This window comes from Tasmannia lanceolata, unplaced genomic scaffold (genome assembly GCF_043159265.1).
Source record: "Tasmannia lanceolata isolate RefF3 unplaced genomic scaffold, GAP_Taslan_0.1 ptg000011l, whole genome shotgun sequence".
NCBI lineage: Eukaryota > Viridiplantae > Streptophyta > Magnoliopsida > Canellales > Winteraceae > Tasmannia > Tasmannia lanceolata.
In genome coordinates this window covers 9,336,178-9,363,653 of record NW_027518688.1, presented here as the reverse complement: position 1 = coordinate 9,363,653, position 27,476 = coordinate 9,336,178, and the positions used below count along the sequence as shown (strand labels likewise).

At 40.1% G+C, this 27,476-nt stretch overlaps 1 non-coding gene across 1 annotated transcript; it reads left to right on the top strand.

The window, feature by feature from the left end:
• Positions 1-216: 216 nt before the first annotated feature.
• LOC143886982 (small nucleolar RNA snoR20a) lies at positions 217-300 on the top strand. Its single transcript, XR_013253969.1, has one exon. It is a non-coding gene; the product is annotated as a small nucleolar RNA snoR20a (small nucleolar RNA).
• The last annotated feature ends 27,176 nt before the right edge of the window (positions 301-27,476 follow it).

Genomic DNA, 27,476 nt, shown 5'->3' with positions numbered 1-27,476 from the left:
TAACGTTACAGTCAGAACACAGCATGTTAAAAAAGCATGTTTGTTTCATCGCTAAATCATTCTGTTTTTGTTGCCGGGCTCTGTTGTTTTTGGATTATATATATATTGTTGGGATTTCATTTCTTGTATGCATTCATCTATGCTAAGCTATGAGTTTTTTTTTTTTTTTTTTTTTTTTCTTTTGAGCGGTAGTGTGATTCTCTATCATCATTCATGGCCGGTGATGACAATTGAAGTTACTGAATGCAAGTTTTCAGCTTTGCATTATGGTGAAATACAACTACTAGGACGGTCTGAGGCCCTACTATATGTATATTTGAAATGCTTCTTATTCATGTTTTTTTTACTCTTTAATTTCTTCAGAAATAAATATCTTGGTATGGTAATCCTGAGCATGAATTGTAGTCATTCAATTTTTCAGTGCAAAGTGTTTTTCTTGAAGTTCTGGTACATGGATTCCTTATTGTTTGCGAGGCTCTATGAATCATGTCCACTCTTCATAACTAGGAAAACTTGAGTCCCACTAAAGCTCTAGTCGTAAAAGCATATAATTTTTCCTTGAATCATGTCCACTCATAGCTCATACTCTCTTATAAAGTGTTTCTTATCTCCTTTTGAATGAGAAATTCTTCTTGAATATGCCTTGTTATTGATAGTACAGCCGAGTACAATTTGTAGTCGTTCTATTTCTCAGTGGAATTTTTTTCTCTTGAAGTTCTGATAGATATGCTTATTTATACCATTACATATCTTATAGTATACTGAAACCCAGATGTCTAAAAAGAAAAAAAAAAGGAAAAAGAATAAAAAGAATCTGCTGACCTTTGTTTGAACCTATCTAGTTAGCTCTTGCTGATGTTGAATTCATTTATAGTATCCATTGCTTTCTTATGCTAGAGGTATTCGGGGTTCATTGATTGGTCTTCATGAATAAGACCTTATCATGGGTTGTGCAAATAAACCTTTCTTTTCGAATTACACTTGTCTTCTAAAGATGAACTGCTTTTCTAAAATAGATCTCATCCTGTATGACTGTGCAACAAACAATGAATAATTCACGTCAATAATCTAACAAACAGCCCAATTAAAAAAAAATCATCTGATCAATTCTTCCAATCTGTAGCCGTTTTTTCGTACTGCTCCGTGGTTTCTGCACATCTATGCTTTGCTTTATTGATCATCTTTCACCTCCAGGTTCACAAGAGACATGTAGAGGAGCTCTTAGTTAGGCCCTGTTCGTTTGAGATTATGTCAACTGATTGTGAGTCCAAAACCAATTATTGGACTTAAAATTAAACGTAAATTTGAGTCCAATAATTGGTTTTGGACACACAATCAGTTAGCATGATCTTAAACGAACAGGGCCTTAGTCATGAATTGATTATTCTATACTAACTCTTTGTCATGGGGTTAGCCCATCTGCTGTGGTCTTGGCGGTAGATACGTGTAGTAGTTAAAATTAGTGTTTCAAAACACAGGTGTGGGTCAAAACGCATCCAAAGCAAGTCCTAATAGACTCACGGAGTGTGATTGATTACTCGAATGACATGGAAATAACTCGGGATAGTTGAATGAGTTTTTATTGATTTTGTAGGTCAAAAAACTGACTCCAACAAAAACTCTGCCAACGCCATGATAAAGGGCATACCGGAGTTAATGATGATTTGGAGGCGTTTTGAAACTATGGTTAAAATAGTTCATTTACAAGTAATGAACATCCATTGTTGCTTTTACTTTTGTTTATTTCAGCCTTTGGTTCGATTATTTCACTTTGGTTAGAGTATTTCACAACCAATTCATTGCTTATACTTTTGTTTACTCCAGAGTATATCTATCTCCGGCACTTGGATCTTCTCTTATATTAGAATTGCAATTTCAATGGATGTGGCGTCAATTTTTGAAATTTGATACTCAACCTGAATCATTTCCTCTTCTTGGGTATTCTCAACATTATACCGATTAGATTTCATGAATCATTTGTTGCTCTTCCTGGGTACTTGCAATATGACACCCATTAGATTTCAGGTTGTTTTTACATAGGATGACTTAAATGGGAGACCTACAAGAACTTTGGGGAGAGAAAATTTTGGATGTAAGCTTGGATGAGTTTTTTTAAAGCACTTGTTGTATATTTGTAAAACTCCGTTCTTCTATTTTAATCAAATTTTTTCAGAGGAATGATAAACTGAAGGGGCGCCCTTGCAAGAACCCATCAACATGGCGCCCCCATTGGTCAATCTCAGCAAAGTGCATTTATTACTCCTTTGAGTTTTTTTTTCTATTATACTTCTCTCTGCCCTTATAAATGCAGTTTATTTAGATGGACCAATGGAGGCACCCTTGTAGCTGGTTTTTGCAAGGGCTCCCTTATGTTTGTCATTCCTCTATACATTGTAGGGCTAAAAAGTAGGGCTGCAACTTGGGTCAGGTTTTACCGGACGCGCATCGACCCGACCTGAAAATAACATGGGTCGGGTTTAGAAATCATGGGTCTTGGGTAGGGCCAGGTTAAGATTGGAAAACCTAACTCAATATCTTGGGTAGGGCCGGGTTTAAAGAAAAAAAAACCCCAAACCCGACCCAACTCGTATTGGTGAACTGTGATTTTCTTAAATATCTCTTAAATAACATAGCAAATTATATTCCAATATATTGATACAATTGTTTTCATTGAGGTGATCATGTCTGTCATGTGAAAGGGAAGTGATATATCCGCCCCTTTTGATTACTTGGGACACCCAGCAGTGTATCAATGACTGCATAGGGGCTGATGTACTTCATGTCAGAAGGATTCAATGAGGCTGATGTACTTCATGTCAGAAGGATTCAATGAGGCTGATTGCCATGTACACTGCAGGGTGTCCCAAGTAATCTAAAGGTATATAACTTCCCTATGTGAAAATATAGTGTCCTTAAATTTAGGGAAATGTTATCAGCACTATTGTATTTTGATGAGGGCACTCCTCACTTTATTAAAAGTACGGTATGGCCAGCACCATAGGATGATCCAAACCATCCATTAGATGGGCCACATTCTAAATAGGTTGTGCCCCGAAAATCATTTCCATAGGTTGATCTTAACCCTCCGATCTAAATATTAGAGGGTTGATCCTAACCCTCTATAGATCGGAAGGTTAGGATCAACCTATGGAAATAATTTTTGGGGCACAACCTATTTAGATTGTGGCCCATCTAATGGACGGTTTGGATCATCCTATGGTGTGGGCCATACCGTATTTTGAATAAAGTGAGGAGTGCCCTCATCAAAATACAGTAGTGCTGATAACATTTCACTAAAATTATACACTTGATGACATAAATTTAGTGATTTTGGTGTGAAGATTTTTTTTTTTTTCCTACAATCTTTAAAATTAGTCACTGTCTTACGCTAAAAAATGAAAACCCGACTTGACCCAACCTAAGAAAATATCTTGGCAAGGGTTGGGGTTTACGAATCTTGGGTTTTCTGTAAAAAATTAGACCCGACCCGACCCGAGTTGCACCCTACTTAAGAGCTTCAATTTTATTTAATCTATTTTTAGAGGAATGATAGACAGAAGGGCGCCTTTGCCACACAAAAAAAAAAGGCTACAAGGCGCTCCTATTGGTCTTTGGCATAAAAGTGCATTTGTTGCTCCTTTTGGTAAACTCAATTTCCATATTTTTTGGTGCCCTTATAAGTGCACTTTGTTGCCAAGGACCAATGGGAGCGCCCTTGTAACTGATTTTTGCAAGGGCGCCTTTCAGTCTATCATTCCTCCTATTTTTAATTAGAACTTGAGAAACTATCAAAAGTGCCTTGAATTTTTTACACCATGAAAATGAAAGATAGCCGCTAACGAAAGATAACCTGATTTCATAGTGAAAATTGGAGCCAATTTTTTTTGGGAAAAATACATTTACACCCCCTCTAGTTTCTGACACATATACTTCTACCCATGTGGTTCTAAACGTGACAACTACACCCCCTGTGGCTCCATTTTGTTAAAAGTATACCCCCTCCGTCAACTAGCCGTTAGTTTAACCCGACGGAACCGCTGAAACTAACCTTGGTTGATATTTGTTGGATCGAAATACCCTCGTCTCTGTCTTTAAGTCATTTACAGACCGTTTGTGTATCTTTAGTTTAAAAATCTTTCATTATCCTTCGTCCCACTTTATTAGGGTTAGGGTTTGTGATTTTCTACTACATGTTTGTATGGTTTATCATTACAACATAGCATTTCTTCATTTCCCCCTCTGTAAACGAAGTATTTCTATGTTTATCACGTGTGTGTGTGTGTGTGTGTGTGTGTGTGTGTGTGTTGACTTGTGATGTTTATTAGTATTTATGGGAGAAAACCTTGCCATTTCTACCAATGTGGTGTTTCTTGCTTACTTGTTTGTGATTAAGTAAACCCTAATATTATTTCTTAAAAAAACCCTAATGTTTCTTCTTTACTTGCATGTGATTATTCAGGGGTTTTGTTGTATTTGATTGATTCTGTTCAAATGTGTATTGGAATGATTCTTTTGAACAGATTTCCTAACTGCATTATGCATGTTGGTTCATTTATTTGTCAGAAACCCTTATAAGTGCATTAGGACAGTTAGGGTTTGCCTAATTTGGGAAAAAGATGATAGTTGGTCTTTTTTTTTCCTAGGTAGATGGCATCAACTGGTTCCTCTTCGACTAGACAACGTTCACAAGGTTCCGCCTTTACACCATGCCACTGTGGACAACGAGCGCCAATGAGGACATCATGGACTAGCAGTAACTTCGGGAGAAGGTTCTTGGGTTGTTCTGCGTATGAGGTGAGCAATCTTTTGTTAATGGTCATGTTTTGGATATGAATTATGGGGTAAGTCTAAATAACCTTGTCTGATTGCAAATAGGTGCTTCGTGTGGTTTCTTCGAATGGTTCGATCCACCGATATGTTCTGTCTGTATTGAAGTGATGTTTTGAAAGATTTGTAATCTAACTCTATGTAAGAAATGCTTTGAACAAATGAAAGTGGATTTTAATCTGTTTCTTATCATGAAGCTTGCTTTGATTTCAGTCTTTACTTCTTAATTGGAAAATAATGAAAGGCATTCAATCAAATCAATAGGCAATGAATTACCAGCACCTTGAATAACCAGTTTGAATTACCAGCTTGAATTACCATCTGATGTCAGTTTGAAATACTGGCAGCAAGCCATTCAATTGAATAACCAATACCAAGGTCATTCAATTGAGTGAACAGTACCAAGGTAATTCAAGCTGGTTATTTCTTATTGGACTAGCTGAAGAGACCAACTGTATTACAAACCAGACACATAACAGAGTAACATGTTGTGGACCCCGATCTGAGATAGAGGTGAGGGAACGGGTCCCTAACACCCTCTCTGGATCATCCACGTGTGAAGGAGAGCTCTACCAAGGAACTCTCAAAACGGATGCCACCCTCATAGCATAGCACGAGTGACGATATAAAAAGAACGAGATATGTCTTGATCTGGAACCAAGGTTCGAAACCGAGACATACCTAAAATAAACTCAGAGTCGCCATCCATGGATATGCCATGGAACCCTAAAATCAAATCCTCTGTGTAATGGATAACCAGAAATATATATGGGTTCGTGCCTGGTTATGAATGGAGAAGGTCTGAGAGCACCCCCAATTCGTCCGAGTGTAAGCACTTGGTCTCTTATGCCATTTATTATTAACTCCAAAGAAGTTTGGGTAAAAATCATGTGAAATGGGTTTTAAGGGTTTGAATGGTAAAGAGGAGAGGTGGCTGAGATGGATGAGGGGATAGCTAGTGGTGGTGGAGATAGGATCGGGTAGTGGGGATTGGATAGGAGCTCCGGCACCGTTGCCGGGGGAGAAAAAGAAGATGAAGATGAAGAAAAAAAATGGGGATACGGATTTGGCCGGAGCTCCGATGGGGTTGCCGGAGAAGAAAAGGTTGGGGGTCGATCTCTCTTTCTTCTCCTTTCTACCTCTCCCTCTGCTAGGATATTTTTGAGCAAAAAATCTGATCCCTCCTCTCTGCTTCTCTTCTCAGATCTGAGATCTCAGATCTGAGATTTCATATCTCAGATCTGAAAAGAGAGATGGCGGTGGAGGAAGTTGGATTCCGGTAGATAATGAGGGACGGTGACGGTGCTCTGGCAAGGAGATCGGAGAGGAGAAATCTGGAAAACCCCTTTTCCGATTTCTCTTTCGCTCTCCCTCTCTCTAGCTCCGATTATCTCTGGTTCTCTCTTCCTCTATGATCTGAGATCTCTGGTTCTCTCTTCCTCGCTGATCTGAGATCTCAGAGATCTGAGATCTCTATGGTGGCCGGAGCTCCGGGGAGCGAGGTCGGGGAAGCTGGCCGGAGAGATTAGGGAGATGGTCAGAAGTGGGCCGGATCTCTCCCTCTCTCTCTCTTTCCCTCTGGAATTTATTTTTTTCGAAAAATGAATTTTACTCCCTTGCATTTTTCGTTTGATTTTTTTTATATTAAAAAAAACAAGTTGCTGATATCTGCACTACCCATTTGATGGGCGCACGAATGAAGATGAGTCGCGCCCGCCATTTTTGTCTTATTTGGCCTGGGCGCGACCTTTGTAGGATAAATGCACCCCTCTTCTCATCTGGGTACTTTCTGCTGTGGATAAATCACCCCCCTTCATTGCTTGTACTGCGCTTCTTGCATCGCTCGTTCTATTTGACAAATTTGCTCGGAATTTGATGAGATTTGGCGGGGGTCTTGGTGAGACCCCAATCTAGCTTATGATGTAATTTGGGATCCCCACTCATCGATTGGATAGGGCTTCGCACAAACACAGCGAACCTGGGTCCGGTCAAAATGGGGTGTCTACAGATGCCCCTCTTTGGCAGAGTGTGCTTGTCACGCAAATGACAAAGCTGAACAGACGACACATTTTGACCGACCTGAAAGCAAAGCAAATTTTTTGGATTTTTGGTTCTAAGAACGGTATTCACAAGGATAATACTCTACCAACAATAGGGAAATAGCCTCTCACCGACTCTAAACTCGGCAACTAAGACATCTCAAAGAGATAGCCTCTCTCTAACGCTCACGACTCGACTATTTAAACTAGCTAACAAAGATGAACGAACAATTATAAAACACAAACACACATTTTTATTTTTTATCAGGCTAAGCTAAAGTAAACATAACAATTGCTCAAAGAGCATCAACCAAACAAACAAATCATTTCAATCACTCAAAGAGTTTTCATTTTTTTTAATATTTTTAGAAACAACGTTGCAATTTGTCTAAGACAAGTATAACTCGAAACACTCAAAGAGTTTTTCCTTTTTAGAAACCTGCAAAAATAGGCCAAATACCACTGCTTTGAAAACTATCCAAAATGAGTTCAAAACCAAACACTCATAGGGTTTTTTTCTTCTTTTTATAACATGCCGATCAGTCTAAAACTTGACCAATTATTAGGGTACTCGAATATTTGAGCTAAACTCAAACATCTAATATCGAGGCGAAACTAAGTCTCAAGCCTGACGATAGACAAACAGATCATTGCTAAAAATAAATCTATTTAACTATCCGAGTAACTCTGACTCCTCTCTTTCATGGTAGCGAATCACTCCGGGTCACGCGGTTCTGTTAAACAGTTCCACAAAAACCCAAATTCGTATGTCCTGCTAAACAGTCACATACAAACCTCTTCGCAGATACACATGACTCCTAACACGTTAGGAAGCTGCACATTGCAGAACGATGATTAGGTAAGTCACTACTTGACATTACACTAGTAATCATCAGGGTACTAAATACCCGGGCGAAGAAAGGAAAGACCAATCTGCGTAATGCTGGATCGGAAATATTTTTCTTATTGCAACCTTCAAAACGATCGAAGAAAATTCCAAACCGTGTAACACAGGTTCAGCGAGTTCCTCCATTAAAAATCTTTCAAAAAGACCAAACCGCGTAACGCAGGTTTGACAATTTCCCTTTCTGTTAAAAACCTTTCAAAAATACCAAACCGTGTAACACAGTTTCGGTAAATTCTATCTCTTCTAAAAACTTTCGGAAAAGACCAAACCGTGTAACACAGGTTTGGTAATTTCCATTTCGGTTAAAAATCTTTCAAAAAGACCAAACCGCGTAACGCAAGTTTGATAATTTCCAACTCTGTTAAAATCTTTCAAAAAAAGACCAAACCGTGTAACACAGGTTCGGTAATTTAATCTCTATTAAAATCTTTCAAAAAGACCAAACCGTATAACACAGGTTCGGTAATTCCATCTCTATTAAAATCTTTCAAAAAGACCAAACCGCGTAACGCAAGTTTGATAATTTCCAACTCTGTTAAAATCTTTCAAAAAAAGACCAAATCGTGTAACACATGTTCGGTAATTTCCCTTTTTGCTAAAAATCTTTCAAAAAGACCAAATTGTGTAACACAGGTTCAGTAACTTACATTATTAAAAACCTCTCAAAAAGACCAAACCGTGTAACACAGGTTCGGTAACTTCCATTTCTGTTAAGAACCTTTCAAAAAGACCAAACCGTATAACACAGGTTTGGAAATTTCTATTTCTATTAAAAACTTCTTTCAAAAAGACCAAACCGTGTAATACAGGTTTGGTAATTTCTATCTCTGTTAAAATCTTTAAAAAAAGATCAAACCGTGTTACACAAGTTCGGTAATTTCTCTCGTCGATCAATCTAAAACTTACTCGACCATTTATTAGGGTACTCGAATATTCAAGCTAAACTCAAACTCCTAATACCCGAGGCGAAACTAAGTTTCAAGCCTGACAATAGATATACAGATCATTGCTGAAAATAAATCTGTTTAACTATCCGAGTAACTCTGACTCCTCTCTTTCAAGGTAGCGAATCACTCCGGATCACGCGGTTCTGTTAAACAGTTCCACATAAACCCAAATTTGTATGTCCTGTTAAACAGTCCCATACAAACCTCTTCGCAGATACGCATGACTCCTAACATGTTAGGAAGCTGCACATTGCGGAACGATGATTAGGTAAGTCACTACTTGACATTACATTACTAATCATCAGGGTACTAAATACCGGGGAGAAGGAAGAAAAGACCAATCCATGTAACACAGGATCGGTGATTTTTCCCCTATTAAAACCTTTCAAAATGATCGAAGAAAAGACCAAACTGTGTAACACAGGTTCGGTGATTCCCCCTATTAAAACTTTTCAAAATGATTGAAGAAAAGACCAAACCGTGTAACACAGGTTCGGTGATTCCCCATATTAAAACTTTTCAAAATGATCGAAGAAAAGACCAAACCGTGTAACACAGGTTCGGTGATTCCCCATATTAAAACTTTTCAAAATGATCGAAGAAAAGACCAAACCGTGTAACACAGAATTTAGTAAATTCTTCCTTTATTGAAAACTTTCTAAAACCATGGAAGAAAAACCAAACCGTGGAACACGGAACCATCAATTTCTATCGTTATTAAAAACCTTCAAAAGGAATGAAGAATTTACCATCTTTAATTGATTTCACCACTGGGCCAGTCATCTCTTACCGAGAATAACTACGAGCGCATGATCTTTGCTGAAAGCAAAACTCGAGTAGATTGATGAGATTTTCAGGTGCTGACTCTCTTTAACAGGTGAAAAGCATTCTGATGAGGTTTGAAGGATGCAGGAGTAGATTCTATACTCCGCTGGGAATTGAAGTTTCTGAAAGTGACTCCAAAAGAAACAATTTGATCAAGGAATTCAACTCAAAGAGTATGTTCAAGCTTCTCTGGTTTCTATTTGCTAAGAATAGATATCCCAGTTATCATTGTGTAATATCTTTTATGACGCAAGTCATAAAATATGCCCATAGTATGATGTGCTTCCATGACAAGATCTTAAGAAAGCAGAACCAAGGTAAGTAGGAAAATTTTGATTTTGCATGGGTTCTTTCTTTGGTATAGTGGTAAGATCATCTCTACAAAGGCTGAACGTAAGAATTCTTCATTTTGCCCAGTGTTTGAGGCTTTAATGTTTCAAGCAGGTCTGAATAACAAATCTCTTGCCCTTCTTTGATTCTTAAACAAGGATCTACTTTAGATTTTTCTTTATATTTCGGAAGGCGTACATACATTCTCTCCAGTGCCAAACACTTTTGATTCTAAAAGAAAACAATGATAAACAAGGAATAGACTCCTCAAGACTCTTTCAAAGAAGACTTACAATATTCAAAGGACTTGACTAAATTTTGATTCACCCTTAGATAAAATGTGTTATTTTTAAATGGTACGGTCAGCCACTCTCAGAGTAGTCTCAAAAACCAAGTCAAAAGGCTCTAATTTCCTCCATCGGGATTTCCTTCATGGTTATTACTCCCTTCAGATTGCTCGATTTTAATGCCCCTAGTTTAAAAGGATATCAAAGTAAATCTCACCGACACTACTCGGATTCCGGGATTTTGCCCTACGTAGAGGTTGCTTCTTTGTCTCTTCAATTTCTCTTTTAGAAAGAAGTCAAAACTAATGTCTTCCAAGTTTTCAGTCTAAAAGACCACTTATCTCAACTTTTGCTTTCCAAGCTTTTAGTCTAAAAGACTACTTATCTCAACTTTTGGTTGCACTACTTGCACTCAAACTTTGGAATTCTTCACTACTGAGGAACTCCTTCTGCTTCCATTCAACTCAACTTCTCATGGGAAGTCTTTGCCTCTGAATAGATTGCATCTTCAAGTTTTCAATCCAGCAGACCGCTACCCTTACTTTACATAAGCCAATCTCTTTGGTTATTGACTTAGCAAAAAAAATGACTTTATCTAGGCCGCCCTTTCGGGTTTTCAACCTAGTGGGTCTTCAGACTCTCATTCTTTTCTTTCTGTTTTTCTTTTCATTCGCTTCGAACCTTTGCTTATTTCACCAGAAGGACTTTCTAGGTGGGCTTGGGTTCGAAAGGGGTGAATACCTAAGGTTCTAAGGATTTGGATCGAATCTGGTCTAGCCAGACTACCTATGTACGTCGAAAATGGAGGATCAGGTCCGCGTAGTTCACTATGGGATTTTTCAAAGAATGGTTTAGCATTTAGCTTCAAAATTTTCAAAAGGGATTTTATCCCAAGGTTTGACCGAACTTGAATTAATCAAGTTGCCTACGTACCCCTGAAGAGTTGGGGATCAGGTCTGACGTAGTTCGGGTGCATAATGCCCCGGGTTTATAATGTGTTTGAAAAGAAACATTGGCTTTAAATTGTTGGCCCAAAGGGTTCTCAAAAAGATTTTAAAACGTTAGGATTTTTGCTATTAAGGCTCAAACGTCCAATGATGGCCTCCTGATGTATTTGATGTACAAGCTCTTTTGCTTAAGGTTCAGAGACTTAAAAAAATTTCTAGGAGTCTAACGGCATGCCAGGCAAAACTTCAACCACTGTGCTCCACTCCCATCTTGCCTCAAAATCATAATGAAAATTAGACCTGGCAAAAGTGACCCGTGCCCGCGGGTTGACCCGGCCCACCCGCAAATTTGCGGGCACGGGTCTAAGTTTTCGTGACCCGTGAAAAATCAACCCGCGGGTGACCCAACCCGCAAAAACACGGGTCGGGTCGGGTCAACCCGCGGGCACCCGCATTTTTACAGTATGTTTAAATTTTTGTGAGAATGTTATCGTCACTCACGCTGTTTGTTTTTTTATGAGGGAACTCCTCACTTTATAAAAAGTACGGTATGTCCGGCACCCTAGGATTATCCAAACCGTCCATTAGATGGGCCGTACCCTAAATAGGTTATGCTCCAAAATTATTTCCATCGGTTGATTCTAACCCTCCGATCTATAGAGGGTTAGGATCAACCCTCTAACATCAAGATTGGAGGGATAGCATCATCCTATGGAAATGATTTTTGGAGCATAACCTATTTAGGCTATGGCCCATCTAATGGACGGTTTGGATCATCCTATGGTGTGGGCCATACCATACTTTTAATAAAGTGAGAGTGCCCAGTAGTGTTGTTAACATTTCAATGTGATTTTTATTTTATTATAATTTGCTATCAAGCTTCTCTTTTGGTAATTTCTCGGCAAGTGGGCATTGTGGGTGCACATATACGCTCATCGAAAATGTTGGTAGCAAATGTAAAAAGGTAAAAAAAAGTAATCATTACACCAGAAAAAAGTAAAATAGCGAAACTATAAAGTGTTAAATGAAAAATTACGTAGAAATGGTGATAGATTGTAAAATTACCAAAAAAATACTAATAACCTGTAGAATGTTATGACAATTACAGGAAAATTATATGCTGTCAAATCAAAATAGTGATTACAATCCCATATTTGCGGGGCCGCGCGGGTCACGAGAATTTTGACCCGCAAAAATGCGGGTCATTTGATAACCCGACCCGTATGACCCGCACCCGCATCACCCGCGGGTTGACCCGGCCCGGCCCACCCGTTTGCCAGGTCTAATGAAAATACACAGCCCAATTTTTTTTCTTTTTAGGGCTCAAATTTACAATACAACTTTCTTGGATGAAAGCCTTCCCTCCTTATCTCATCAGCTCCACAGGATGTCTGATGCTCAACTCTTTAAAATTTTACTCTTCAACTGGATGTCTAAAGCTGATGAAGTCTTGCTTTGCTCAACGACAGGGCATTCCCCTGGTTTATCCTTATAGGATCAAGCAAGACTACCTCAAACCCCTATAAACAGGTTTATCAATTCCTTGCGCTCCTCGGGAGATAAAGTTTTGCCAATCCATCTTTCCCGAGTTTCGGATTTCAATACCACTATCGATAGCTTCGATTTCTTCTTTAAGTGGCTATGCTCGACGCTCTTCCTCTCGTTTGACCATCTTTCACATCTCGAGGTGAATTTCGTCTGCATTCTCATCCAAGAAGGGGGTCTTTAGTTATTTAAACATTAGACATAAGAGTGAATCATAAAGTATCAAAGATACGAAATCAACCATTTTATTGTATTGAAGACTATAAGTACATTGATGATTTTTGACACACCTCAATGGGCTTCTACATCAGACTTAACAGAAGACTGGAAATTGATTCGATAAGACAACTGACAAACACTATATATTCTGAATTATTAATGACACAGCTAAACTTACCAACTTTGAAGCAAGAGTTGGCATAGGCTCAACAAAAAGACAGGCTCTAAAACTGAACGCGTCTTCATGAACAAGAAACTGGCACTGAAAGCTTATGGGTAACCCGCCTTCCTCCATGACAATGATAGCTACAGAATTCAATCCCGGAGTAGGAATCTAAAAAAAAGCAACTCCACAAGGTCTAGGTTAAAAATGAAGCAACCAAAGGCTAATGCTGACAAGGTGGGAGAAGTAATAGACTGCCCGGATCAAATGAGTTTAGATATGGTCAGTCTTTTGAAAGAATGGTCTTTCGCTAAACACAGACTGTTGACTTGGAAGCGCACACACTAAATCAATAGTCATGGGATAAAGATTCTGAACAAATAGAGAAAAGAGTAATCTTGAAACACACCAAAGGGTATTTTATTCTGAAAATCAAAGAAATACTGTCTATGAAGGTTAAAGAAAAATAGACAGTGATAATATGACCTACATCAACAGGGACTCAATGAATTCTCAATCCACACCTTTTAATTCTCATTTGAGTATAACTGCTCTTCTTTTTGGGAATGAAAGAGTCAGGAACGATAAAATCCCTAATCAAAATAAGTTTCGATCTCAGCAATGATCATGCACTCAAAGAATACAGGTAAGATCAAACTTTTTCATCAATGATTTCGATATGATCCAAGCGTAAAAGATATATGATAGGTAAACACGGATCAATGAAAAATCAATGGCCCAGATAATAGACCATGGCCATAAGAATGACAAAAGTAGGGTCAAAGACCAGATCTAAAATCTGAATGATGGATATCAACAACTGTACGATCAATATGATCAGAAACGATAGACCATGGTCATAAGGACAGCAAACGAGCTATCGGCCAGATCTCAAGATAAAACAGGTAAGGATCTAATCCTACTGAGCAATGTAGATATGGGAATCAAGACAAAGTAGACTGACTCCAAAGGATAGCAATCATGCTTAACATGTTTTTGGATAAAATCCAACAGCATAACGGCTTTACGAGGAGGTCAAGGTCCAGACTAAGTAAACTGACTCTAAAGAGTAGCAGTTATGTTCAAAATATGTTGCGAAAAATTCGGCAGCATAACGGCTAAACAAGAAAGTCAAGGTAAGGTAAACTCATGGTTTTCCTAACCCTAAGAAATAGAGGTCATGCTCAAGAAATATTCTGGATAAAATCAGGCAACATAACAGCTATACAAGGGATACCCATAGCTCAATCGAAGGCATATGAATAATGGTTACCAGAGAAAGGTAATCAATTGATGGACTAACCAAATGTGAGAATATACAACAACGGGTCAAACCCTATAATCAACAGATCAAGGACTAAACCTGGCCAAGGTAATGGCGGTCAGAAGTCACTGACTAGACCTAGATCTGAATAAGGAATGGATATAACCAATTGAAATGAATAAGGAATCTCTAAGTAAGAGGAGAATCCTAATATACATAATCAGTATATATAGGTATATACACATACACACAAATCCTAACCAGGGGCACCAGCCCTAATTCTAATCTAGCTGAGTCAAGAAAATCTCGACTCAGGACAGACTAATAAGTGTACAAGGACCATCTTGTAGCCATGTAAAATGAGCTACCCTAGTCTATAAGTAAGATAAAGCTCCTAACTCTAGGCTCCACATGTGTAAGCAACACACGTTCGACCCTATATGAATGCAATATACTTATATAAACACGGGTACTTCCTAGTTGGATTTCACTAGGTCAGTAAGTATATACATAATATATAAAACAAAGTAGGGCTCCGGACTCAATCTATCGGGTACTATGCGTATGAACCATACTTAACATGTATAACACAAGTACGCCCCATGTTATACATAGTATGCATCATTGCTCATCGGCTGCTGTAGACAAAAGTACGCCCAATATCTACGGCTGCAGCACCGGCGCATAGCTTGAAAATAGAAACAACAGTCCCGTCAGGGTAATTAACTCCCAGTCTGGCACGCACTGTATCTATTTTCGTAGAGCCAAGAATAATAAAAAACAATGGAAAAAAGTAAAGAATAAACAATATGATAACACATGATGTGCAGTGTGTGAATCCCTTGTTTTAATTATGCACCTATCTGGTGCCCCTAGATTATAACGATAGAGTTCCCATTTAAAATGATTTCAACTCAAATTTCTCCAAAGTTAGTAAAATGGCATTTTTATAGAGTTAGGCAATGTTTCAAGAACTCCCCAGCAGAGTCGCCAGCCTGTGGACCCCGATCCGAGATAGAGGTGAGGGAACGGGTTTTAAGGGATAGCTAGTGGTGGTGAAGATAGGATCGGGTAGTGGGGATTGGATAGGAGCTCCGGCACCGTTGCCGGGGGAGAAAAAGAAGAAGAAGATGAAAAAAAATGGGGATACGGATTTGGCCGGAGTTCCGATGGGGTTGCCGGAGAAGAAAAGGTTGGGGGTCGATCTCTCTTCCTTCTCCTCTCTACCTCTCCCTCTGCTAGGATATTTTTGAGCGAAAAATCCGATCCCTCCTCTCTGCTTCTCTTCTCAGATCTGAGATTTCAGATCTCAGATCTGAAAAGAGAGATGGCGGTGGAGGAAGTTGGATTCCGGTAGATGATGAGGGACGGTGACGGTGCTCCGGCAAGGAGATCGGAGAGGAGAAATCTGGAAAACTCCTTTTCCGATTTCTCTTTCGTTCTCCCTCTCTCTAGCTCCGATTATCTCTGGTTCTCTCTTCCTCTATGATCTGAGATCTCTGGTTCTCTCTTCCTCGCTGATCTGAGATCTGAGAGATCTGAGATCTCTATGGTGGCCGGAGCTCCGGGGAGCAAGGTCGGGGAAGCTGGCCGGAGAGATTAGGGAGATGGCCGGAAAGTGGCCGGATCTCTCCCTCTCTCTCTTTCCCTCTGGAATTTATTTTTTTCGAAAAATGAATTTTACTCCCTTGCATTTTTCGTTTGATTTTTTTTATATTAAAAAAAAACAATTTGCTGATATCCGCACTACCCATTTGATGGGCGCACGAATGAAGATGAGTCGCGCCCGCCATTTTTGTCTTATTTGGCCTGGGCGCGACCTTTGTAGGATAAATGCACCCCTCTTCTCATTTGGGTACTTTCTGCTGTGGATAAATCACCCCCCTTCATTGCTTGTATTGCGCTTCTTGCATCGCTCGTTCTATTTGACAAATTTGCTCGGAATTTGATGAGATTTGGTGGGGGTCTTGGTGAGACCCCAATCTAGCTTATGATGTAATTTGGGATCCCCACTCATCGATTGGATAGGGCTTCGCACAAACACAGCGAACCTGGGTCCAGTCAAAATGGGGTGTCTACACATGTGCATTACAAGCCAGGTACACATTGAACAGGAGTACCTAAGAACCATATACCCTCTGAACCCATCTGAACCATATAAGAACACATAGACATAGACATTCAATACAACCCTAAGAACACATAGACATTGAATAGAACCCATCTGAACCATATACCATACACATTCAATACAACCCATCTGAACCATATGACATTCAATACAACCATAGACATTGAATATAACCCGTCTGAACCATTTGAACCATATAGTATAGACATTCAGTATATCACAGCTGAACCATATGCTAACTAATACAACCATGGCCATTGAATACAACGCATCTGAACCCTATACCATAGACATTCAATAAAAGAAATAAAACCATGGCCATTCAATAGAACCTATCTGAACCCTCCTCTGAACAGTATACCATAGACATAAAATACAAGCAATACAACCATAGCCATTCAATAGAACCTATCTGAACCCTCTGAATACTATACCATAAACATTCAATACAAGAATACCAGCAATACAACCATAGCCATCCAATACAAGCAATACAACCATAGCCATCCAATACAAGCAATACAACCATAGCCATTGATTACAACCCATCTGAAATACATGTCTGTCATTTGCATTACAACCCACATTTGCCATTGCACTACAAACCAGCTCAGCCGGCAGATTCAGTTCAACTGTGATTTACAACCAAGAATCTGTATTTGACTCCAAAATATACATGAAAACCATAAAAAAAACATTGTTTATATAACATTGTTTACATAACATTGTTAACATAACTATCCATGGATAAACTTCCAAAATAAAACCATTGTTGCTTGAACCCAAAACATAGGCCCTTTTCAACTTGAAAGTAAGCATGGCCATCAAAATCCTCCTTCAATGCAGCTCCGAATCCATCAAAAACCACCCACATGCAACATGAAGACAACCATGAAGACAACCCAAACATCAGTTCCCACCTGGAGCTGAAGACTGTTGGGTCCCAAAATAAGGTCCAAAACTACTTCCAACACCCGAAGTACTAGCGCCAAGTACGCTAGATTTGCGAGGTGACTACAAAGTTGCCAACAAGAAGAAGAAGTTAGGTGATATGTACTAATTCATATGGGAAGAAAAAGAACTAGGAAGGTTACTTACTTGTCTTATCAGATAAGAGAAAAAGTAGTCTTGATAGAGACCAACCCCAAATGGTTCACCTTTGCTGCCTCTTCTTCCACCTCTACTACCTCTCCCACCTCTCCCTCTTCCTCCACTTCCTCCAATATCAACAGTAGGCTACATGTACCATTCAGACAAATACATGAGTAAAAGAATAACAGCAATTGATTTAACCCAAAACAATAACAATGAAGGAAATAGCTTGAAATGCAAAACTCTATTACTGGGTGTGTGCAATCCCCAAGTACACTGCTATCGGGTCTCTTACTTTTTCCTCCAGAAACAACATGTCCCTACAAGTACCATTCACAGTTGTATATTACAAGAAAATTACTAGTATGTGGTTATTGTAAGGAAATTGGTTCCAAAGGATTTGGATTTTACCTGCTTTGTGCTACCACCTCTTCGGCCTCAACCCCTGGTGACTGGTTCTTTTCCTCTACATTGCCCTACACCCAGGGCAGTTGCATCACCAATAGATGGTCTTTTTCTCCCTCTAGAAGCTGACTTCCTTTTTTCCTTGATTGGCCCTTTGCAAGTGCGACTGTTGTGTCCAAACTGACCACACTTACTACATTTTTGTGAGCCATGCTTTCTTGTTAACTTGAATGGATTTGTAGGTCTTCGGGGTTTATCTGCATCCCTCCTCCTCAGCTTTTTTGACCTTCCTGGGGGCCTTCTTATTGGAGGCGGCCGGATCAGGTCCCTATCTAAAGATGGTCATTGCTCCATACTAAGCATGGGCTGAATCGGTTCTTTGTAACTCCTCCGGAAGGCATCTCTATGGTAGTAGAGGTGGACAAATTTCTCTACACTCTCATGCTGGTAGAAGATGACAGCAACAACATGCATGCATGGGATACCACTCAAGTCCCAACTCCTACAACCACAAGATTGTTGCCCTAAGTTAACAACATACTGCTTCACATACCTTTGGACCTCATACTCCTCCCTACCAGACCATTCGACATGGCAATCACAAGCTGCAACCTTTGTCTTTTCCAACTTCTCTTGTATTTTGGGGCAGATAGGTCCTCCATAATTCTCCATCTCCGATCTCTGCTTCGGGAACCTTCCTATAAGAAGCCTTTTATTCCCCATAAGAAGCCTTCTTATGGTTTCCAACATCGTTAGAATAGGCTTGTCCCTAGCAAGTAGAATGAAGGCATTGAATGTCTCTGACATGTTCACTAGAAGATTGCATTTTGGCCTAGGGCTAAATGCTGATCTTGACCACAATGTTGGATTAATTTTCTTAAGATATGCATGAGCTTGCTTATTTAGCTTCTCCATCTCTGCCATGTGCCTCTGAAATTCAATGGAAGTGGTAGCATATGCTGCTGCCCACATAGTATCCTTCAAAATCTTCCCCTTGAACTCAGCCTTAAAGTTGCTATACATATGCCTCACACAAAATCTATAGTCGGCATTTGGCAAGATATCTTCAAAGGGTTCAACCAATCCCTGCAATCACAAAGTGATCAGGTACAATTATAGAATAAAATGACAACTAGAGTACCATATAAACACTGTAAACTGTAACTAATTGATGTATACCTTCTGTCTATCAGAAATGAAGGTCCAACCATGAGTCTCAATTGAACCAATGTCATTGAGGAGTGTCGTCAGAAACCAAGTCCATGAGTCATTCAATTCAGCCTCTACTATTGCATAGGCTATTGGGAACATCTGATAATTTGCATCCTTCCCAATTGCACTTAAAATTTGGCCTCCCCATGGACCTTTCAAATGGCAAACATCAAAACCTATAAAAGGCCTACAACCGGCCAAGAATCCCGACCTCATAGCATGGAGACTGACATATAGCCTCTGAAAGGTTGGCAACACATCTAAACTTGGCCTCTCGACCTTCAACTTCACACAACTGCCTAGGTTTCTAACCCTAACAAGGTCACAGTAGTCCCAAACTCTAGCATATTGTTCAACATACCCTCCCTCAATGCATTCTATAGCCTTCCTCTTTGCCCTATAAATCTTTGACTTCGAAACATCAACCTTGAAATCTCTCCTAATACTCTTTCGTATTGCATGCACATTCCATTTGGGGTCATCCCTGATCTTCTCAAGATATTTTGAAGACAACCAAGTAGAAGTTACCTGGTTGTTGTTATATGATCTTAGGCACTTATGAATGGCATTGAAGGTTTTTATTTGAAATCCATCTCCCTTCTGCATAGGAGAAGCGTGTATTCTCCAACCACATTTACTCTTGCATTCTGCAGCAACTCTGGAACTCTCATTCTTCACATACATGAAATCAAACCCATGCTGAATTTCATACTCTTTCAATGCAACTCTAAAGACTATATGGGAGCTAAAAATCATCCCCACAGCCAACAGTGGCTTTTGCATATCCACATGCTCATTAAACTCTACCCTGGGTTGTCTCTCATTTGAAGAAGATATTAGACTTCTAAGGTAATATTCATCTTTCTCATCTCCACGTGCATTTGACCTCAGGGGATCATCAGGTACAACCTTCTCTGGACATGCCCCAGGCACTTCTTCCTCCTCATGTACAACATCTCCCTCACCCTCAAATTCAGCTCCTCCAAAAAAATCAACAGCATCATCAATATAATCGGACTCACTACCTAGTCCACAACTACTCCCACTGTAATCTGACCTCCTAGAAATGACAAAATCATCTGAATCTCCCTCATCCTCACCATGTTCATCACTACTACCTGGTGGAATGGGGTGTGCACTCCATCATCCAAAGCTTCACCATGCTCATCACCAGTACCTGTTGGGATGGGGTTGTGCACTTCATCATCCAAAGCTTCATCATGCTCATCACTAGTACCTGTTGGAATGGGGGTATGCAATTCCTTAGCAAAGGAATCATCAACTAAATTTCTGTGAATGGGAGATTGCACTTCCTTTCCCAAACTTTCTTCAATTGCCTTTCTAGGAATTTGGGTTTCCAATTGGCTAACCACACAGCTCTCAACATCAGTCTATTGAGATGGGATATTTGATGGCCTAACCAAAATCTCATCAACTTCAGTCGGCCTACCCAAACTCTGATCAACTTGTTCTTCTTCAATGGGGGCCACAACTTGCCCATGCAAACCTCCATCACCTCCCAAGACATCTCTCTGTAATGTCCCTCCCAAGACATCAACTACATCCGCTGGCAATGGGGGAGTGTCAACATATATGCGAATTGTAGAATGCCCTCTATGAAGGTCTATCATTTCTAGGACATCTCTATCGGAATCGATCCTTCGGAAACCACCTTTCTTACCTCTCCCTTGAACCCTATGATACATAAACAAATGAATAGGAACACCAACTATCTTTCCCATCATGTCTTGCATTTCAAACAATGATAGCAAATCCGGGTCGATGTAATCAATGTGGTTCGCAGTTCCCCCTTTATATACCCTCTTCTCACTGTCAAATTTCCCATCATGATGCACCTCGAAAGTAAAAAACCTAGGGGCCATCACTGCCATATAAAGGTATAGAACAAAGTTAAACTAGAATGATTGAAAGGGGCAACATATAAGCATTGTATTTGACTCAACAATGGTACAAGGGGACCATTTGAAAGCAATATATAATCATTTCAATCCAACATAGACTCATTTGCAGTAGGGGACCACTACATATACTCATTTGCAATGGGACAACCCTAATTTTAAAGCAAAAACATTGAATTTGCAGTGGTTTGCAGTGGGAGACCCCTAATTTGAAAGCAGAAACATTGAATTTGCAAAGGGGGACCACAACATACACTCATTTGCAGTGGGAGACCCCTACTTTTAAAGCAAAAACATTGAATTTCCAGTGGGGGACCACAACATATGCTCATTTGAAGTGGGAGACCCTTACTTTTAAAGCAAAAACATTGAATTTACAGTGGGGGACCACAACATATGCTCATTTGTAGTGGAAGATCCCTACTTTTAGAGCAAAAATATTGAATTTCTAGTGGGGGACCACCAAATATGCTCATTTGAAAGCAACATACACTCATTTGGATTATGCAGAAGCCTAATTTGAAAGCATAACAAAGAAACCACACCCAGATAAGTACACATAACACAACAATTGAAAGTAAACAATGTAAATCTAAGTGGGGACCACAGTCACACCATATGGAACACAGATAGGAGAAAAACCCCTAAAAAAGGACCACATGCCATCTTTTTCAGAAATTGGGACAACAAGATAGGATTTCTGCTCAAAAAAGCCCACATTTGACAAGAATCAATAAAATACTGAAAAACCCTAAATAATATTACGGTTTAGTTGGAAAAAACACCTACATCGAGGAATTTTCAGTAAAAAACTCACAAAAACTTCGTTTTCAGTGGGAAGTTTGGAAAAAGCCATTCAAAGCTCATTTTATTCAGAAACAAAAGGGTTTCTTCAATACTTTAATACATGACCATCATTTCCTATAATAAACTATCAACAACACATTAAATTATACAAATATTACATACCTGAAACTTTGTAGAGATGGTGGACAGTTGGAGAAGACGATGGTGGTTAGAAACCCTAGAATCGATGACACCAAAGGTTGAAGATGAGAGGAAATGGGAGTTCCTTTTTTCACTCAATGAAAACCCTAGATGTGAAAACGTGAAAAACCCAATCAATTACTCTTCGTCTTGTCACTCTAGTTAAAACAGAGGGCAAATTAGTCTTTTCCCCCTGCCGTCTAGTCCATCGAGTTAAAAAAACCCAATGGAACCACAGGGGGTGTAGTTGTCACGTTTAGAACCACAAGGGTAGAAGTGTATGTGTCAGAAACTAGAGGGGGTGTAAATGTAATTTCCCCTTTTTTTCCTGGAAAATGGACTTCAATGCGTTTTATTTCTAATATGGCAGTAGACCAGGGGTAAATTTTAAATTCATGTCAAAATTGAATCATACGATAAAAAAAAGACGTAAATGCCTCTCAAGGCAATTTTACCCCTTTTCTTTCAATTTGTTTTTTCATATTCAATTGACCGATGTGTGGAGTCAACTCGGTAACTTGGGTTCGGGCTTTGGGCGACACAAAAACCACTCAAGAACACCTCCATAATTAACCATATCATTCCCTACACAACCACCTTCCTTCCCTTCGTTTGAATACATAAAATCATACTATTTTCGATAATTCCAACATCTCTTTGTCAATAGTTCCAACTACCCTTTTCCATAATTCCCACAACCCTTTTCCTTTATGTTTCTCTTTATTTTACCCTAGTAACACCACCACCTTGCCCTTAACCTTGCTACTCCATATCAAAGCTTTCGCTATGGTTGCATCATTTGGTATCAAAGCTTACACATTGCTACTTTGCGTCATCAATTCCTCTCCGAGATTCGATTCATTTTTTTTATCCAGACATTGGAATCAAGCAGAATTAGAATAAAGTGCTTATTCTGGCACCTGACTCCAGCAATACAAACACTACCTCCATATGTAACCAATACAATTGAAGAAGGATTACAAAGTAGAATAAATGCATAAACATCTAATGTTGAAAGATCCCACATCAGAAAGGGAGGAAAAGTTACTGGGCTATATATGTGAAATCTCCACTCCCTATGTAGACGCATTTTCAGCATGTCCAAGGGGCGAGCCCCGCGGAGTGGGTCGGGCACGGTTAGTGCTGCTGGAAAATAAAACCGGGGAGGGTAGATGACCCAGAACCGGACAATATCTACCCAGTGGGGTCGAGCGCGTGACATAATGATATCAAAGCGGGACCTCCCATCCAGTACGGTGTGCCAGCGAAGACGCTGGGCCGGGGTGGATTGAAAGATCCCACATCGGAAAGGGAGGAAAAGTTATCGGGCTATATATGTGGATTTCTCCTCTCCCTATGTAGACGTGTTTTCAGCATCTCCAAGGGGCGGGCCCCGCGGAGTGGGTCGGGCACGGTTAGTGCTGCAGGAAAACAAAATCGGGGAGGGTAGGTGACCCAGAAGCCGACAATATCTACACAGTGGGGTCGAGGCGTGACAAATGTTGTCCCGGCTTTACTTAATTTATAGCTCATCATAGGACAGGGATGACAAATGCGGCCCCTTTTCAACCTGGCAAGACCCATTATGATGGTTTTATTACCATTGAACTTTCTTGTAGTGACAATTACAAAATTCTCCTAATTTTTGTAATATTTTTGAATTTTTACACCGATTTTAATTCTTGCATTTCTTTAATTAAATGAAAATTTGCATTTATTAATAATTTGTTAATTTCTCGTATTTTTGAATCACATGATAATTTTAAAAGGAGGAAGTCTAAACTGAAGGGAGCCCTTGCAAAAAAAGAGGTGAAAGGGCTCCCCCATTGGCTGCACATCACCGTCATGTTTGGCTTTTCAGACGTATTAATGCATGATGGTGATGTGTAGCTAATAGGAGAGCCCTTTCACTTCTTTTTTGCAAGGGCTCCCTTTAGTCTAGAATTCCTCTTTTAAAAGTAACTAAATTTTTTTAGTGAAAACTAACATCCCGATCTACATGCACTTAACCACCCTTGGATGCCTCCTCGTCTTATTATTATTATTTTCTTAAAAAGGAGGGCAAAGGGCCCCTGCATTGGTCAAATCGCATTTAAGATGGCATTTAGTTAAGATCATAAATGTCTTTGTGGAATTTGACCACAAGGAGTGCCCTATGCGCCCTTTTTTTGCAAGGGCACCTGTAAATCTAGCATTCCATATATTATATACATGGGTGTAAAATAATGGGCCCATCAGAAGCATGGGTGGGGACCACCCTATCAAAAGTTCAAAACATGGTGTAAAATGGTGGGCCCTACCATATGCATGAATTTATGGGTGTAAAATGGTGAACCCTACCACCATAACAAAATATGAGGTGTAAAACCGTGGGCCCCACCCATGCTATGCATGGAAAAAATCCAGCGTAGGAAGCTTTCCAAAACTTTTCCAATGGATTAAAAAGGGAAGTGATATTTACGCCCCTTTTGATTACTAGGGACACCCAGCGCCAGCATATCAATGACTAAACGAGGGCTAATGTACTTGACGTCAGAAGAATCTAGTGGGTTTGATTGCCACGTACATTGGCACTGGGTGTCCCCGGTGATCAAAAGGGGCGTAAAGATCATTTCCCATTAAAAAGGGCTTTTATAGGCTACTAATATTGGCACTACTATGTTCTAATAATTGCACTAGCTCACTTTGTTTTTTGAAATTTGTGACAACTTTTGACAGCTTCTTAAATAGTAAAAGACAAGGTGAGTTAGCTCAATTATTAAAACATTAGTGTCCAATATACATAGCCTTGTTTATAGTTCAAAATCAGGACAATCAAATGGCTCCTAACCAAGAGAGGAACTGAGACGCCACCGCCGGTCTTGCTGGATAGATGCCACCGCCGGTCTTGCTGGATCCACCGGATCCTGGTAAGCCATCGCCTCGCGCCCCTCCATTCCTTCCCGAGGCTCATGGTGCTCGGGATCTTGAGGAGGAATTCGGATTCAAGAAATCATCCATTTCTTCAGAGACGAGCTCCGTACTCCGACCAGAAAACCCCTTGTTAGAGGAAGGTTTGTACTCTTCCCAGCGAGTTGAATATCTCAAAAAATTATTTCCCATAGGAGACTCTAGTAGCCCAGAGACTGCATCAAGATCTCTGACCAAAGGGAAAGGAAAAGTTTCAAAAGCTCCCAACAACCCCCCCCCCCCCACCCCTCCGACCAGTCTCATCAAAGCAGATATCGAAACCAAAATCCCTCCCCCTAGTGGCTCATGATCCCGATACCATAAAAGAGTATTCACCTCCCCCACCCCCATTGATTTCCTCTTTCTTTGGTCCTCTGGAATCCGGCCAAATTTCTCCGGCTTCCCCTAAGTCTCTGGCTAGCCTAGTTCCTGTCCCCTCGCTAGTCACTGGTCTAGACCCAACCTGGCCGTCCTTAATCCTCCCAACTCCCCTGTCTTTACCTGAAGTAGCCAACTCCATTCTAAATCCTATATCTTTAGCTAATCAAATGCCTTCTGCTGAAAAGTCGTCTTCTGACGTCCTTGAGCCTAGCCCACCAAAGCACCCTCCCAAGGCATGGAATTCTCTGTTTTCAAATGAAGCCCCTCCCAAACCCTCTCCCCTAAAATTCTTCAAGCCTGAGAAAAACTCGGATGGAAAAATCGCCATTGAAGTCCCAGACAATGTCATCGAGGTAGCTGAAACAAAATGGAAAAATTGCCTCGTAGGATACTTTCTGGGTCGAAGGCCATACTTCTTGGCTCTGAAAGAAAATCTTGCCAGAAAATGGAGACTTAAAGGAGAGTTTGATCTGTATGCCCTCAGAAACAGTTTCTTCCTCTTCAAATTCACCAATGAGGAAGATTGCTCTCAAGTTTTGGAATCAACTGAACACCATTATGGAGGGAGACCACTCATTCTCCGGAAATGGGATCCCGAAGCTCCCTTCGAGAAGCCTGATCTCTCTACCATCCCAGTGTGGATTAGATTCCCTGGTTTGAATCTAAAATTCTGGACCCCGGAGGCCCTAAGCAGAATCGCAAGTGGAATAGGAAAGCCTCTATATCTGGATAGTCAAACGGCTGAAGCCTCTAGATTAAGTTTTGCTCGAGTTTGTGTTGAAGTGGAAGCAGGAGCTACCCTCCCTGATTCAGTTCTCATTAGGACATCTAAGGGAAGCACCATCCAAGAGGTGGAGTATGACTGGAAGCCCCATTCCTGCAAAGTTTGTTCCTCTTTCAATCATTCCGACCAGATGTGTCCCAAAAAATCAGAAGATCCGATCAAAGTCTCCAACTCAAAATTGGAATGGAGGAAAATCCCTAAGAATTCAGGCGCCCCTGATCCTCCCCAAAGCTCCAGTCTTCCTCAAAGCTCTCCAATCGCCTCCGAAAATCCCAAATCCCCTGAAGTTCCTCAGAAGACCTCAAAAGGGATCAAAGTCAGCAACCCTTTTGACATTCTGAACTTAGACCAGCAAACCTTTACTGTGGAATCCCACCCAGCAGAGAACTTGGTCATCCAAGAAGGAAAAGTCCCCGATAAAAATAAAGTACAGATCTTGGAAGAAAATGAAAATCCTGAAACAAGCTCTGAGAAAAGCAATGACAATGAAAATGAGGATCAAGATGAAGAAATCCTTTCAGAATCAAGTGAGAATGAAGATACTATAACTGATGAAGCCAATCCTGAGAAATGTACTGAACTTGAAAAAGAAGCTGGTGAAAATGATCTAGATGATGCTACCCCTGCTGCAAATCCCGTCCATTTCGCCAGCTTGAGAAAGAACTGGTCCCCTCGTATTGACCAAAACAGTAAATCTGATAATGCAGGAGACCAACACCAATCTCTGAAAAACCCTCATGCACCTTCGAGTGCCCAACACTTTTCATGCTCCCCTCCAAATGATGAAAATAGGAATTTGGAATGTTAGAGGTCTCTGCTCCAAGCTCAGGAGAGACGAAATCCAAACCCTCATTCGCAAAGAACAGATCCCTATTATTTGTCTGGTTGAAACCAAGGCAAAGCTTGATATGTTCGCTACCTATGCTGCTGAAATCTGTGAAGATTGGGATTACCGAGCAAATTATAATCATACAATCAAGGGTCGTATTTGGATTTTGTGGAATCCTCGGGTAGCCACAATAAATCTCCTCCAGGAATCTCTTCAGTTCATTCACTGTGAGATCAGATTCAAATTTTCTAATGACAGAATTAATCTCACTGCAATCTATGGTTTAAATACTGGGATTGGTAGAAGGGAATTATGGAATGATCTAAGAAGAATCTCAACCAACATGGATCTCCCCTGGATAGTGGCTGGTGATTTCAACACTACAAGATTTCCTGATGAGCGATATGGAGGGGCTTGCCCTGTTATGGAAGATTTAGCTGATTTCAACTCCTGCATTTATGATTGTTATCTTTCTGATCTTAGAAGC